Source organism: Acomys minous (genome assembly GCF_964271855.1).
Source record: "Acomys minous genome assembly, chromosome: 11".
Classification (NCBI taxonomy): Eukaryota; Metazoa; Chordata; class Mammalia; order Rodentia; family Muridae; genus Acomys; species Acomys minous.
In genome coordinates this window covers 18,356,468-18,373,002 of record NC_140492.1, presented here as the reverse complement: position 1 = coordinate 18,373,002, position 16,535 = coordinate 18,356,468, and positions in this window count along the sequence as shown.

The following is a 16,535-nucleotide window of genomic DNA, read 5'->3' as shown; positions in this document are numbered from 1 at the left end:
TTTCAACCCCTTTCTCCAAACAGAAAGTCATTGTCCAGTATGCTGCGAGGAATGCATCCTGTCAGGTCTGATCCACTGTCAGTGTCTTATTCTTTTGTTCTGAGAGCATATCATTTCTCACAAGCATTATATAGTCCTACAATTATAAGTGTATAAGGTGTGTATGATGCACAGAATAATTAAGGTTGGATTTATGCTCTTTGTATGATCAGGAAAAGAAGACATCTGTAAATCTTCATTCATGCTATATGAAGAATGGCATCTAATGGTAATTCATAGGGGTTCTGTAGTCAACAAGAAGCATTGTCTAAGCCCAGACATTCACATTTCAGCCAGTCTCAGAGCTCATCCCATATGGCGGGATTAGCAATATAAGTTACCTTCTTGCTCTGCAGTTTAAATTTTTCATATCCTGACTGTAGCCCCCTCCCTCATTTCCTGCCGATCCCCCTCCCTCCCCCTCTCCTCTTACTCCCTCCCTTAGTACTTAGACAGGGGAGCCCTTTTCCCCTAATATCTGACCTTAGCCTATCAAGTCTCATTTGTATTAGCTGTAACCTCTTCCTCTGTAGCCTGGCAAGGCCATCTTGCCAGGGGAAGTGATCTAAGTTCTATGGCCAGAGTGCATGTCTGAAGTAGGCCCTACTCTCCACACATGGGATCCACAAGGAGACTGTGCTACTACTACATCCAAGCAGTGGGTCTAGGTTCACATCATACATGGACATTGGTTGATGTTTCTGACTCTGTTTTATAGTGTACTTGTCCTGTATTATGTGGCTAATGTCCAATTATGAGAGAGTATATACTATGCATGTCTTTCTGGGTCTGGGTTACCTCACTCAAGATGATCTTTTCCAGTTCCATCCATTTGCCTGCAAATTTCAAGATCTCCTTGTTTTTAATAGCTGAATAGTATTCCGTTGTGTAGATGTACCACAGTTTCTTTATCTATTCTTTGGTTGAGGGACATCTAGGTTGTTTCCAGATTCTGGCTATTACAAATAAAGCTGCTATGAACATTGTTGAGCAAATGTCCTCATTGTGTGGTGGAGCATCATTTGAGTATATTCCCAGGAGTGGTTAGGCTGGGTCCTGAGGTAGAGTTATTACCAATTTCCTGAGAATTACCCTTAATTCTTAATTCTAAAGTATCTGTATTTTCAAATGGGTGTCTAAAAAATAAAGTTAGATAAAGTTGGGAGGGTCTGATTAGATGACATTAGTGTCCTCTCAAGGAAAGACCTAGAAAGCTTGATCTCTGTGTGGAAACTGAGCAAATTCTCCCTGAACACACACTGAGAAGGTAAAACTACAGCCCTTATCAGACACTCATTTTTAGGGGCACGTTGATGATTGACATCTCACCCTCAGACCAGTGAAAAATACATTTCTGTTGTTTAAACCATTTCGTCTGGTTTATTTGGTCATGGCATCATGAGTAACACTGGTATACCTGGTCACCTCAAATGAGCCAAACAGCCTTCATTCTGATCTCAAAATTTTCATTTCTGTTTTTGAAGCTTCTTCTGAATACTCCAGATTCAAATTTATAATTTTGTATTTTCCTGTTCATCCCAAACTTTCAAAAGCCAGGCTTTTCTATGTACAAAAGGACTTTTCCATCTGTGCTCTGAGTCAGAACCCTAGGAGTCATTCTTGATGACACCATCTTCACCCACACATTAACTCTACCTCTCATTTCCTAATTTCGTTGTCTTTCTATTTGTCAGAGATGCAGAGGAGAGTATTCTATTACTATCTCACCATGTTCCTCCATTACTTTGGTTTGGGGAATTGTAGCTACGGATGGAGTTTGAAGAGGAAATTAGAGGAACAAACACAGAGGGCAGATGCTAATATGATGACACAAAGGGGAAAAAAATCAAGTTTCAGAAGGATTTCAATTGCTTAAATATTTGAAAACCCAGGGTGTACACAGTGAATAAACAAACTGGAGACCTAGTGTGACTTGCCGCAATAAGAGAGTCACTACTCTTTGACAAAATTCAGAGAAAACCCAGAATCACAAAAACTGAGTCTTAATGAAAGGAAGAATTATTTTGCAATTTTGCTTTACATGTAATTAACCCAATGTTGACTTTGGATGGAGATGTTATGTCACATAAATCAGTGGAAATATTTCCTAGATGGAGCAGCACTCTCAAATTCTTTATTCGGACTTTAAAATCGGGTCCCCAAAGACAAGTAAAATGAAAATAGCAAGGTTATATTAAAGACTTTCTGGAAATATTTTTGTTTCCTCAAAAGTAGGGATAAGATCAGAACCATACTTTAATACTTTATAGTACATGGCTTGTGCTGAGCCCAGAATATTTCCAACTATTCCCAGGCTTAGGTCTGGAAGTTTCTGGCTTCTCTACAATCTAATTTTTTTGCAAGCTCAAACCTTGAAGGCTTCAGCTTTCAGCCTTTGTCTGCTAACCGAGGCCTAGAATGTTTTCAGCCTTAAGACTTACTGCTGAATAAGCTCACCCTTTCTGTTTTTTTTTCTTTTTCTGAACTCTGTCTGTCTGGTTTAACTCAGCTCTTTTGGCTTAGAATTCCTCTAAAGGCTGACTGATTCAAACTGGTCTCCCTCTGCTTCTTACTGAATAGCTCTGCATGGAAAAACCGTCTCTGAACTCCGAGAACTGAACTGTGTGAACTCAACTGTGCTCAACTGAACTGCACTAAACTGCATTGTACTCCCCAACTCTAGCACAAACTGAACTCAATTCCACTGTATTCCTGTACTATACTCCCCTGTTCTGTATTGTCTATCCAACTTTCTCTCTGCACTGCTCTTTTTTAAAAATATAGTTTATTAATTTATTCATATTACATTTCAATTGTTATCCCATCCCTTGTATCCTCCTATTCCTTCTGTACTGCTCTTAAGTTAAGATTTAACAGTTGGGTGTATCTAATTTCTGACTCACTCCCTCAAATCTTTCTCTGATTTATCACTTTTTCTGCCTCTCAGTTAGATACCATGGTCCGGGATTAAATGTGTCTACTATATTTCAGCCAGAGGGATTAAAGGTGTATACTAAGGTGTTTATTGTTTTCCATCCAGATTAAACAGATCTAGGTCTTTGGATGTGAATCTTGCCAGAGCAGCCATGTTACTGGATTAACATCTTGGAAGCATTGGCATTGTTTAGCAAGATGAGCGTGAATGCAGGTGTAGATATTACTGAAGGTATAAAGCCCTGACAGACACAGATTAAGGATGGATAGCAGCACTCTGTGGGTCTAATGAAGACACAACTATAAAGGTAATTCTGTTTTATTTGTTTTTACTAGTACTCTTAAATCAGATATTTGAAATAATAAAAAGAATGATAGTGCAATATTTTGTAGGTCACAGTGATTAAAAGAAATAATGGTTTCAAATAATAAATAAAAACATTTTTTAAAAGTGGAATATGGATTCTTGGGACAATATGTTACACAAAAGTACATTGCTTATGATTGAAATTATCCCTGAAATGAGGGATAATGCAAGATAAGGAGAAGGAAACAATTGAGTAACAGGAGGATGGAAGAGTGGAAGTAAATAAAAATGAAAAATTAGCAGACAGCAAAACTATAAACAGTGGAAGTCAGTGGGGAAAAGAGTTATCAGGTGGACATGGTTGAGCTTTTGAGTGTGAGAGGTGGCAGGTCCTCTGCTCAGAGCATCACTGAACATCCAGGTGGGCATATTGATTTCACAGGCAAAATATATTTTAATAGGAAAATTTATGTCCACAATTTAGAAAAATAGCCAAAGAAAAATGGAGCCTTCATAGAGAGAGCCATATTTCTTCAATATAGAAATATAGGAAATTCTTATTAACCCTACATAAAAAAGGAGAAAAGAATATTACCTATTGATAAGCATTCCAAATGTTTTGTTTGACTCAAATGTAGTTAAAAATATTAAAAATTACCATGGATCCCAAAATGTCTAAAAGAAAAACAGCAGAAATGATTTTAATTTTCTTTTTACATTCCTCAGTTGTTCTTATGATTCCTAGACCCTTGAGGAGAAAATGAAAAAAAAAATACAGAAGAACAGAATTCTTAAGTCTCTGGGCTTATAAAGGGGAATCCAGGGAAGAGGAGAGGAAAGGATGGAAGGGCTTGTCAGTAGGAGAACGGACTTCTCATTAAGATTCAGCAAGCTGACTGCCAAACTTTTCTGGCTTCTTTTAATTTATTAGTGAAGATATATTGAAGATGAATAGCATGACATTAGTTAATTTACAGTGGCTATCCCTGCTCATGCACTTTTTTTCTTTCTGGGGAAAATTGATTTAGGAGGATATCAATCATGTGTTTTTGGAGTAAAAAAATATGTGTGAAAAAATGCACCCAGGTTAGACCTTTTGGGTTTTTAAAGGGTGCTGTAGATACAAACTCAAGCCCTCATGCATGTACAGCCGGCATGCTTTCCAACGAACTCACTCTCTAAGCTCAATAATAATTTATTTTAGTGTTGTGTTTTTAAAAATCCCTCCTTTTTTCTAATAAAGTCTTCAAACTTACAAGTTTCCAATTTACGTCCAACTATATTACTTATCACTTTGTGTTCAGTGCCTGATGCAATTGTCAACACAAACTACATTAGATAATTTTGGGTAAAATAATTAAAGGTTAAACATTAGTTATGATTGTCTTATTTGTTTTATAGTTACAAGTCATGGCTAATGGCTGAGCAGAAACTTGCCCTTTAATGCCATTACCAAAACATTTTTTCTTTTTTTAATTAATTTATTCATATTACATCTCAATGGTTATCCCATTTCTTGTATCCTCCCATTCCTCCCTCCCTCCCATTTTCCCCCTATTCCCCTCTCCTATGACTGTGACTGAGGGGGACTTCCTCCCCCTGTATATGCTCATAGGGTATCAAGTCTCTTCTTGGTAGCCTGCTGTCCTTCCTCTGAGTGCCACCAGGTCTCCCCCTCCAGGGGACATGGTCAAATATGGGACACCAGAGTTTGTGTGAAAGTCAGTCCCCACTCTCCATTCAACTGTAGAGAATGTCCTGTCCATTGGCTAGATCTGGGTAAGGGTTTGAAGTTTACTGCCTGTATTGTCCTCGGCTGGTGCCATAGTTTGAGCGGGACCCCTGGGCCCATATCTGCCCATCATAATATTCTTCGTGAAAGTTTCTAAGACCCTCTGGATCCTTCAACTTTGCCATTCTCCCATGCGTCTCTCATCTAGAGTCCCAATAGGATGTTTTTCCCTCTGTCCCAGGTTCCTGGTAAGTGAAGACTTCCATGGGACATGCCCCTTGGGCTAGTGTGCAGATATAAGTGAGTATATACCATTTGACTCTTTCTGCTTCTGGGTTAACTCACTCATTATGATCATGACATTTTTTTTCTAAATAGGATTTTGCAAAGTCTTTGTATATGAACAGACACACCTACTCTTCCTGGATTTTGCAGTTGCCGGCTGTCACAGTAAGACCCCAACCTACATTTCTTCTGTTTCCCAGTCACTTGTACTTGGCCTGAAACTACACTGTTAATATTTTTGAATTTTCAGCTAGTAAGTTGTGGATTTTGTGATGTTCAGGCTGTGTGTGTGTGTGTGTGTGTCTGTGTGTGTCTGTGTGTGTCTGTGTCTGTGTGTATGTGTATCTGAATGACATAATGGGTATCTCATCAATGTTTGCTTTATGATCACAAAAGAATCATGCATTCACCAATGCACAGTCTCTTTCTTTATGCAGTAAATCGTACCCAATTTTTAATTCAAGCTAGAATCAATAGTCCTCATCATGATAGACAATAGCAAGCACTGTAAGTCTCCTGTGAATATGGATCATATCATTACTCTTTGATTCTCTTAATCTAAATATTCTGCTTATTCCACAACAAATCTTAAAATATTGTAAGGCAAAAGAGGGAGTTTAATAAATAAATGGCTAGACAGATAGCCGGTTTTTCTCAATTATAATGCACGAAATTCAGTTAAATCCATATAAGAGTATAGAAATACATGTATTTTGATACTTGATATTTTATGCCAGTAGTATAAGTTGTTTCATAATAAGATAATGAACACAATGCTATTCAATAAGTGATGAATTCTAACAAAAGCATTGAAGTCCTGGAGGCTGTGATCAAGATGTTATTGAAGCCCGGTAGACCTGTGAAGACTTTTAAGACACTTAGAAGAACAAACATGTTTTGGCACCTGGCCACTTATCATCCAGAGGCACTTAGGATATGTAAGATTCAAGACAAATTTGATAGATTAGAGATACCCTGGCATTTTTTTGGTTTTCTTGGCAGGAAAAATTCAAAAGAAGTTCTTCCTAATTGTTTGAGGGTATTAAAAATTGCATTAAAAAACTTTTCGCAAGAGTGCTGTGATGGCACATCAGAAGAGCTGGAAGCCCAGGGGTGGTGATAATGCATTGCTGCTTAGCATAAGCAACCAATCCAAATTAGCTGCTTCATCAGCAAATCTAGAAGACAAATATTCATTAAGTTTCAATGCCCACCTCGTCTACAGAGTTAGAGCAAATTTTGATAGAGAATTTATGAAGGGTTTTCATAGTAATTGCTGTTTCTAAGATTGGGCCAGAGATAAATTTATTTGGAAACTTACAATTTCTTTTTTCGGGCTCTCAAATTATAACTCATGCTATTCACTTATATTTTCTGTGAGATATTAGGTTATACATTTTACTTGTACTATTAAAAAGCTGGAAAATTATGCAGTTCATTTCCAATCTTATTTCATAAATATTCAAGGTTTATTTTCCTGTAAACTGATGTTTTCAGGCTGGAAATTACTCAATCTTAAAAAGACTCAAACAATTTTATATCTCTTAATCACATACATAATTTTGTATTGAATTCATAAATTGCAGTATAGGAACAACTCTTCATCTAATTTATATTTAATTATTTATTTACGTGTAATTTGTTTCTTGTGGGAAGCTGTAGGTGTGCATATGAGAGAAAGGAATGTATATTGATATATGTGTGCATGTTCTTGTGTGTGAATGCAGATTGCACATGTGCCATGTTGAATATGTTGAGGTAAGAGGAAAACCTGGAGTGTCTGTGTTAGCTTTCCATTTTGCCTAAGATTAGGTCTATTTATTGTCCAACTGTGCGTGCATGCATTCATCTAGAAGGCTCATGAGCTTTTGGAGAGCTTCTTGTATCCATGTCCCAACTCACAGTAGGGTAGGTAGGCTTACAGATACATGATCGATGTGGATTCTAGGGACAGAAACTCAGTTCTTTGTGCTTGTGAGTCAAGTTCTTTACCCATGGAACCATCTCCCTAGCACCAGAGTCACTCCATGCTGCAGTGACTTAGTGTAGTGTAGGACAGTCCTCTTGTGAATGTTTTGTCTCACAGGGAGAAACTATCAGTCTGGTCAATACAGTATTCATCATGTCTGTAGGAAGAGATAGTCTGTGTCTTTTGAGATGGGTAGAGGCTTAACCTTTGGGATCTACATTTCTAGTTCATCTGATAATAAACGTATGTGCTAATATGTTATGTACTATTTAATGCCCAAATTAAGTTTTGCCTTTAGCATTGCATGCCAAATATTCCACCATTCTCTTTAAAAAACAAGATTATTTTTGCCTTAATAGTTGTTTATACTTTGCTGATCTGAATTTGATAAGAACTTTCTTTGGCTTAATAAAGAAATGTAATTTTGAATCAGTTGAACCAGGCTGCAGTACTATATAGCTGAATGGTCGGCTGATAGCTGGCTTTAAAGTATTTAGTCTTTAAAATATTCTCAAAGTGTTAAATACAATTTTGTAAAAATGTAAGTCTGATTGAAAAGCAATTTTGAAGACTGCTGATTAGTTAGAAGTATTGCTTTTGATGTGAAAGTGATTTCTGTCACATTGCTTTTAGTGACCAACATTAGAAGAACCACTTATAGTTTGTCATTTGAAATTATAGTGAGAACCAGGGTTTGGGCAGCATTACCACTTACATGGATACAGCCCCTTTTATTAAAGGAATTGACATTGTCAAGTGCATAGGCTTATCAACTCAAGGCATAATAAAAAGGAATGCATGGGAGAATGGGGAAATAGAAGGATCCAGAGGGTCCTAGAAACCTACAAGAAGAATATTATGATGGGCAGATCTGGGCCAAGGGATCCTGCTCAAACTATGGCACCAGCCAAGGACAATACAGACAGTAAACTCAAACCCTTACTCAGATATAGCTAACGGACAGGGAATTCTCCACAGCTGAGTGGATGGGGGGACTGACTTTCATACAAACTCTGGTGCCCCATATTTGACCATGTCCCCTGGATGGGGAGGCCTGGTGGCACTCAGAGGAAGGATAGCAGGCTACCAAGAAGAGACTTGATACCCTATGAGCATATACAGGGTGAGGAAGTCCCCCTCAGTCACAGTCATAGGGGAGGGGAGTAGGGGGAAAGTAGCAGGGAGGGAGGAATGGGAGGATACAAGGGATGGGATAACAATTTAGATGTAATATGAATAAATTAATAAAAATATATAAAAGAACTGTGGGGGAAAAAAGGGATCCAACAGAGTGATTGAAAATATATTAAAAGTTATGCTGACTATTAGGACATTTCAGTAACAAAAATTTGATACTTATAATTAATATCAATTAGTGTAAAATTAACTATAAATTACATTCAGTAGTTTATATAATCATGCATACCTACTGATGATTGTGCAATCAATTTCTTTTCTTTTGATTTCTCTGAAATTGGCAATGAAAAATTTAATCAACAGGAAGAAAAGAAAAGAAAAAAATTAATCAGGGAAAAGGGCTAAGCATGTAACGGTACTCCCCACCAATATTGACAGTATGAGCTTAATAAATAGAACCATGTAGTGGAAGAGAAGAACCCACTCCTGCAACTTCTCTGCTAAATCCCACACATGTGCCATTGTGTAAGTGTACTCCCTATCACATGCACAAATAGATAAATGTAGAACATGAATCCCACAGCATGCATACACACACACACACACACACACACACACACACACACACACACATGTTTTATTAGATACCATGATGTAGATTTTTCCTTCTCTTTTATCCCCAAAGCAACCTAAGACCCTTTATCTCCTCTGTAACCTCCCTCCAGACTTTTCTTTTTCATATTCCATGTTTTCTTTTGTCCATTCTATTCCTTCTTATTTAGTTATGTTTACTTTCTCTTGGTCTCTTTTCTATCTCCTGTAGGCTTTACTAGCATTTACACCCATTTACATATGTAGCATGCCTAGGCTAGGATCTGCGTATATGGGAAAACATGTGGGTCTCTCTTACTGATTTTGGGTCACCTTGCATAATATTATACTTTCTTTTCTTATTTATTATTTATTTATTCCCTTTACATCCCTTCTTCCTCTCCTCTTGGTTTCAACCTCCCTCCCTCTTCCCGCTATTCCCCCTCTGTTACTCCACAGATGAGGGAACCAACACATCAAGTACCATCAGCACTGAGTGCATCTTCTTCCTCAGTGGCCTGGTGGGGCAGCCCCACCAGGGGGAAGTGATTGACTAGCAGGCAACAGAGTATATGTCAGAGACATCTCCCTCTCCCCCTTCTAGCGTACCCACATAATGGCCAAGCTACCCATTGTCTGTGTATGTGTAGGAGCCTAGCTGAGTTCATGAATGATGCTTCTGTCTTTAGGTCCTTTCATCCTCTTCCCCACTTTTCCACAAGACTCCCTGTGCTCTGCGCAGTGTTTGACTGTGACTCTCAATATCTGTTTCCGTCCACTCCTGGGTGGAGCCTTTCAGAGGACAGCTATTCTAGGTTCAAATCTGCAAGCACAGCAAACTATCTTTAGTAGTGTCGGGGGTTTGCTCTCTCCTTTCGGGTGGGTCTCAGCTTGTGCCAGGCATTGTTAAGCATTCCCTCAATCTCTGTTCTATCTTTATTCCAACCAATCTTATAGGCAGAGTAAATTTTGGGTCAAAGTTTTTGTAGGTGTGTTGCTGCTCCCCTCCTCCACTAAAATACCATACTTTCTATATCCAATTATTTTTCTAAAAACTTCATTTTTCTTTACAGCTAGAGGCAATTCTATTTTGTTTATGAGCCACATTATCATAACCCATTCATTTCTTTATGGATAGTTAGGCTGGTTCTATTTCTTACTTACTGTGAATAGAACATAGACACACAAGCACCTCTGTGAGGGGACGTGGATCTAGGTTAGATGGTAGTTCTATTTTTAATTTTTTGAGAAACCGTTTTACTGACTTCCAAAATATCTATACTACTTCACACTCTCAGCAGCAGTGACTAAGGATTCCCTATTGTTTCCATCATTGGGTCATATTTCTTTTGTGTGTGTGTGTGCGCGTCTGCACATGCATAAACGTGTGCCTTTGGTATTGGATCTCTGTGAAGCAGAAGTTATATGGCATTGTGAAAATCCTGACATGGGAGTTGGAAATCAAATTGGCATCCTTTGAAAGGACAGTATATACTTATAACCAATGTGCCTTTCTGTAGCAGATGATGAACATTTTTGAAATTTGGTATTGGCCACTTGTATTTCTTCTTTTCAGAATTGTCTGTGTAGTTCATTAGCCCATTTATTGAATGGCAGTTATTTTAAAATTTTGAGGTTAAAAAATAAATTACGTATATTATCTTCCTGTCTAAAGAATAAAGCTAGTATAGACTTTTCTCCTATCTTTTGGGCTGACTGTTTGCCCTGACCTTCTGACAGTTTCTCTCCCTGTGCATAGACTTCTTAATTTCATGAAGTCCCATCTCTTGACTCTTGGTGATAGTTCCTGGGCTGTTGAAATTCTGTGCAGGAAGTAATTCCCTATGCCCCTGTGGTGATGTGCAGTGCCTATGTTTTCTTCTAGCAGTTTCAGCGTTTCAGGTTAAGGGCTTAGATCCACTTTGAGTTGATAGATCAACTTTGTATTACTTTTTATACTGGGTGAAATACATGGATATCACTGTGTTTTCTTGAAAGTTGGTCACTGATTTTCTGTTTTATCTCCAGGTCCTCCGCTGTGTTTAATTGGTCTCCCTGTCTGTTTTTTACAACAGAAATAGGTTGCCTTTGTCACTATCTCTGTAACAGCATTTGATACCAAATATTTCTAGATTTTCTCCTAAGGATTGCTTTGCATATTTTGTGGTCTTTGTGGTTCCATTTTAGTTCTTAGATTTTTTTTTAGTTCTGTGAATAATGACATATAAATTTTGGTGGGAATTGTACTGAATCTGTACATTTCATTTACTTTCACTATATTAGTTTTGTTATGTCAGGAGTATTGAATGGTTTTTCTAAGGTCTAATATTCTCTGATTTCTCAAAATATCATTAAATTTCTCTTGTAGAGGTCTTTAACTTCCTTGGCAACATTTGTTTCTAGATAGATTATTTTCTTTGAGTTATAGGAATAAGATGTTTTTCCTTATGTTTTTCTACATGCATTCATTGTTGTTATATATGAAGGCTGTTGATTTTTTTTTATCTTGAAAGGTAACTCAAAATGTTTCTTGCATAAGACCTTTCTAATATATTCTATGGGGCTTTTAATTATAGAATCATATCATTTGCAAATAGGGAAAGTTTGAGTTTTCTCTTTCCTATTTTATTCATTTTTTGTCTTTCTCTTGCTTTCTGTTTTGGCTAAGACTACAAACACTATAGTGAATAAATACAGTGAAAAAAGTGGGTATCCTTATGTCACATCTAATTTCAGAAGAAAAGTTTTCAAGGTAAATATTCTTTATTATTTCAAGGTTTGATTCATTTGTTTCTAAAGTCTCTAGGACTTTGGTTGTGAAGCAAGTTATTCTTTGTCAAATACTCTTTCTATATTTATCCAAATGGTTATGTGTTTTTTTCTAAGCTCCTTTATATTATGTACTACATTTATTGATTTGCATATGATGTATGAACTTTTTAATTTGTTTCTGAGTTTAGCTTTGAATATTTTGTTAAGAATTTTTGTGGCTATGCTTGTCTGGATATTGGGCTGCAGTTTTCTTTTGGTTTTATTGTACCAATTTAAGTTTCTTTTTAAAGCAAATTACTAAAATTTATTCTTTTAATAATTTAAATTATTTTGTGAGAATTTTCTATATATTACTTACACCTGTCCTCCTGTCTGTTTACTACTCTCCTGCCCCCTTTCCCCTAAAAAATTTATGACTTTTATTTAAGGTTTATTGTACAATTTTCTTTTTTATTATGTCTTTATTTGGCTTCAGTATCAAGAAACAGGGGATTTGCTAAATGAATTTGGTAGTATTTTATTTATTTTATGGAACAAGTTAAGACATGTAGACATTAGATTGTCTTTCAGAATTCCTGTAAAGTCTGGAAACCTTTGTTAAACCTCTAGTTCTACCAGGCATTTACTTTAGGGTCAAATAAATTGTTATTGAGGCATAAATAATGGAGAAATGAAAATCCATGCCTAAGATAAAACAATACTTACTGACCATCCAGACATAACCTTGCTGTATGATCACAGCCTTAACACCTGTTGCATAGCTTGTCACCTACCTTTAGGGTAGAGATTCTCGATAAGCTTATTAAAAGATTTTTATTGTATCTATTTTTTAAATTAAAAAAAGGTTTTGTTGGAGTTGATTACATAATGGCTTTTGGTAAATGTTATTATCTCCAAGCATTTTTGTTGTTTCCTTTATTATTAAAGCTTTTATTTTGATATATAATGACTAATCTATCACAAAGTTCATCAGTGCATAGCCTCTTTAGTAACAATAATGGTTATATAAGAAATACTTTGTAGAGGAGGAGGCAGGCAGATATCTATGAGTTTGAGACCAGTCTGGACTACAGAGAGAGTTCCAGGACAGCCAGGGCTGTTACACAGAGAAACCCTGTCTCTGAAAACCAACCAACCAACCAACCAACCAACCAACCAACCAAACTTTGTGGGTAGGAACTATTAAGACTATCTCAATATGGAACGGGAAGTGACAACTAGCATAATAGTTGTATTTCTTATGATTGAATGTTTTAAATTTTATTTTACTAGAAAGTTGTTTTTTGCATCAAAACATAACACAAGAAAATATAATAAGGTAAAATAAATGACATTGAATTGGACAAGGTTAGCCAACAGAAGAAAACAAGGACAAGAGAAGGCACAAGAGTCAGAGAACTACTTGTTCACACACTCAGAAGTCCTATAAAAATACTAAACTGAAGGCTATAATATATGTGCATCTGACCTGGTGCAGACCCACCTAGGCAGGCCCTATGTTTGCTGCTTCAGTCTCTGTGAGTTCATGTAAGCTTTGCTCAGTTCATTTAGAGGGCCTGGTTCTTCTGGTATCTTCCATCTTTTCTTACATTCTTTTGGCCTCCTTTTCCTGGGGATTTACTTAACTCTTATGGGAGGGAATTGATGCAGACATCCCATTTAGAGCTGAGTGCTCCCATCTATTGCCCTCCTACTGTCTTATTGCCCTCTCCTCTTCCCCCCTCTCTCTATCTCTTTGGTGTGTGTGTGGGGTGTGTGTGTGTGTGGGTGTGTGTGTGCAAAATGTCTAGCTGTGGGTTTCTGTACTTGTTCCTATATGATGCAGAAGGAAGCTTCTCTGATGATGTCTAGACAAGGCACTCATAGGAGTATAGCATAAGATCATTGGGAATCATTTTATAACTATTTTTGAAGAGCATAATATTACCCTATGTCTTTGTGCCTATGTCTATATGCTGTGTCTCTGGTTCTTGCTCACTCACACAGTGCCAGGTATGAGTTCTATCTTATAAGTTGGCCTTAAATCAGTTGGTTACTCCCTCAATGCTTATGACAGCAATTCCTTAGCATATCTTGCAGAAAGGACAGCATTACATGAAAAGTTTTGCGTGTTTGTTGGTGTAAACATTTCCCTTTTGGAAGCCTGCAGAGTACCTTCTGGTACCCAAGGCACTAGGACATAGAGATGAAGGTGCTATGTAGGCACAAACTCAACCCACAGGTGTTCCACAGCATAAAAGTTTTAAGAGTAAGACTAAGGTAGAAGTCTAAAACTAGTGTTAAACAACCAGGAAAAAATTTGACATTTATAAAGTAAATGAAATTTTAAGAGCAAGAAAATTAGTTGCAATTTGAATGGTGTCACAGTAGTTTCTCCTTAAGAAATGCACCAGCCACAGTCTGTCTAAATGAGCATCTTAAACATTACCATCTGTCATTTTATCGTTAATATATGGCACAACATGAAGTCTTTTTGTACTTCCACTGATTATATTAAATTGACTCAAACTTTCAGTAAGATTCTATGTGGGATTTTTTTTCTCCCTTTGACTACACCTTAGACTAGAAAAAAATCCTCTTTTCTTTATCTTTCTATTCTGTGAGTTGTCATGATTGATCAGTCAGCATTATTTACCCCAAATTATAAAGTGAATTATTCATATTGGATTTCAATTCATTTCTTTTCATATATACCTTTTGAAAAAGGAAAGCAATAACTAAGAGATAAAATCACTTTGTATAAGAGTATATTTTGTTTAATTTTCTGTCCCAAAGCCAGACACTTCAAAACAGGTAATATGTTTATTAATGATTCATTATTGATAGTTGACTTTTTAACTGTTGCACCACACATGTTAGCTTATTTAAGATTATTTGTAGATTATTGTATTATAATCTATTAAAACTATTTTATTTTTAAAGAATAAGAAGCAAAAAAATAAATTGTAGCATGTTTGGTATGGAGCAGCAGGTTATTTTCTTTCCTTTGGTATAATTTTGAATTGAATGTCACTCATAGATGAACAAAGTTTGATGCATGATGGAAAGAAACTTCCCAGAATTTTGGTTTGTGATACCAATGAATCTGATTAATGCTGAATGAATTGCTGAGATGCTGCCCATCATAATGGCTAAGAAAATTGATTACATAGAAAAATAACTATTCTTTTTCTAATGATTGGATGATGGAGAAGCTCTCATTTATCTGCAAAGAAATCTTAAGAGGCTATGGACCAGCTCTTAGGATAATGAGAAATCATTGCTAAGTAACTTTTGACTTAGACACAGTTACTTGCCACATAAGAAACAAACTTAGCAGAAATAATTCTCTCACTCCAGTCCACTATTCTGTCCATCCATATCGATTGGTTCTATTACCCCTCACTAGGGCAATCCTTCACCGTCAGTCCTTTCCTCTATAGCTATCCTCTGCTTTGTTGTTATATGCATTGTAGCCTGTTTATCGAAGACTTACCTGCTAACATCCCCATGTAAGAGAACATATATCATACTTGCCTTTCTGGGTCTGGAAAACCTCTCTCAGAATGCTTTTCTTTTCTTCTCGCTCTGTCCATTTACCTATGGATTTCATAGTTTTATTTTTTTTAAAGATAAGTAGTATTTTATGATGTAAGAGTATGACATTTTCTTTATCCATTCATCCATGGATGGGGAATCTAGGCTGTTTTCAAGTTCTGGCTACTATGAATACAGGAGCAATGAACATGCCTGAGCAAGGGTTTCTGTAGTAGGATATAGAATACTTTGGGTATATGTCCAAAAGTGTTACTGCTGGGTCTTGAGGGAGATATGTGCCTGAGGAACAGCCATGCTGATTTCTACAGTGCCTGTAAAAGTTTTCACTCCCATCAACCATGAAAGAATGTTTCTCTTATACTATGTCCTTGCCAGCGTAAGGTTGTCATTTGATTTTTTGGGTCTTTCCATTCTGACTGTGGTAATATGAAATTTCAAAGGACTTCTCATTCTCCTGAAACAAATCCCCGCACACCTCAAAATAGCTCCTGAGATTTCCTATGACATCTCTGAGAGATGTCCACCCACGAGAAAGTAATAGAATGCCAACTATATTTTGATAGGTGGAGAGACCAGGAGATCCTTTCCTTTACATCTACTTTCAAGTATAGGACATTCAGTTTTACTTAACCTACATGGTTTTACAGGTCTCCTTTATGTTGTTTTTAAAATACGTCATCATTTTCTGACTTTGCCTGAACTCTGGTAAGGTTTTAATTATATACCCCAAAGAAATATTTTTTAAAAAAATATTTATTCTTCTCTCATACAATACATCTTGACTGCAGTTTACCCTCCTCTCTCCACCTGCTCCCTCCTGAACTTCTCTTCGCTCTCAGATCTACTCCTTCTCCGTTTTCCTCCAGAAAAAAAGCCAGTTTCCCAGGGATATCAACTGACTATAGCTTAACAAAATACAAAAAGCCTAGGCACACGCCCTCATATAAGGGCTGGGTGAGCCAACCCAGTAGGAGGGAAAGGGTCCCAAGAGTAGGCAAAAGAGCCAGAGACACCCCTACTCCCACTTTTAGGAGTCCCACAAAATCACCAAGCTAACAACGTATATGCAGAGGACCCAGTGCACATGCATGCAGGTTCTCTCGTTGCCACTTCATTCTCTGTGAGTCTCTACAAGTCTTGCTTAGTTGAGCCTGTGAGCCGTGCTCTTCTTGTGTCCTTGAGCCCTCTGGCTCTGACAGTTTTCCCTCTCCTTCTAAAGAAGTGTTTATATT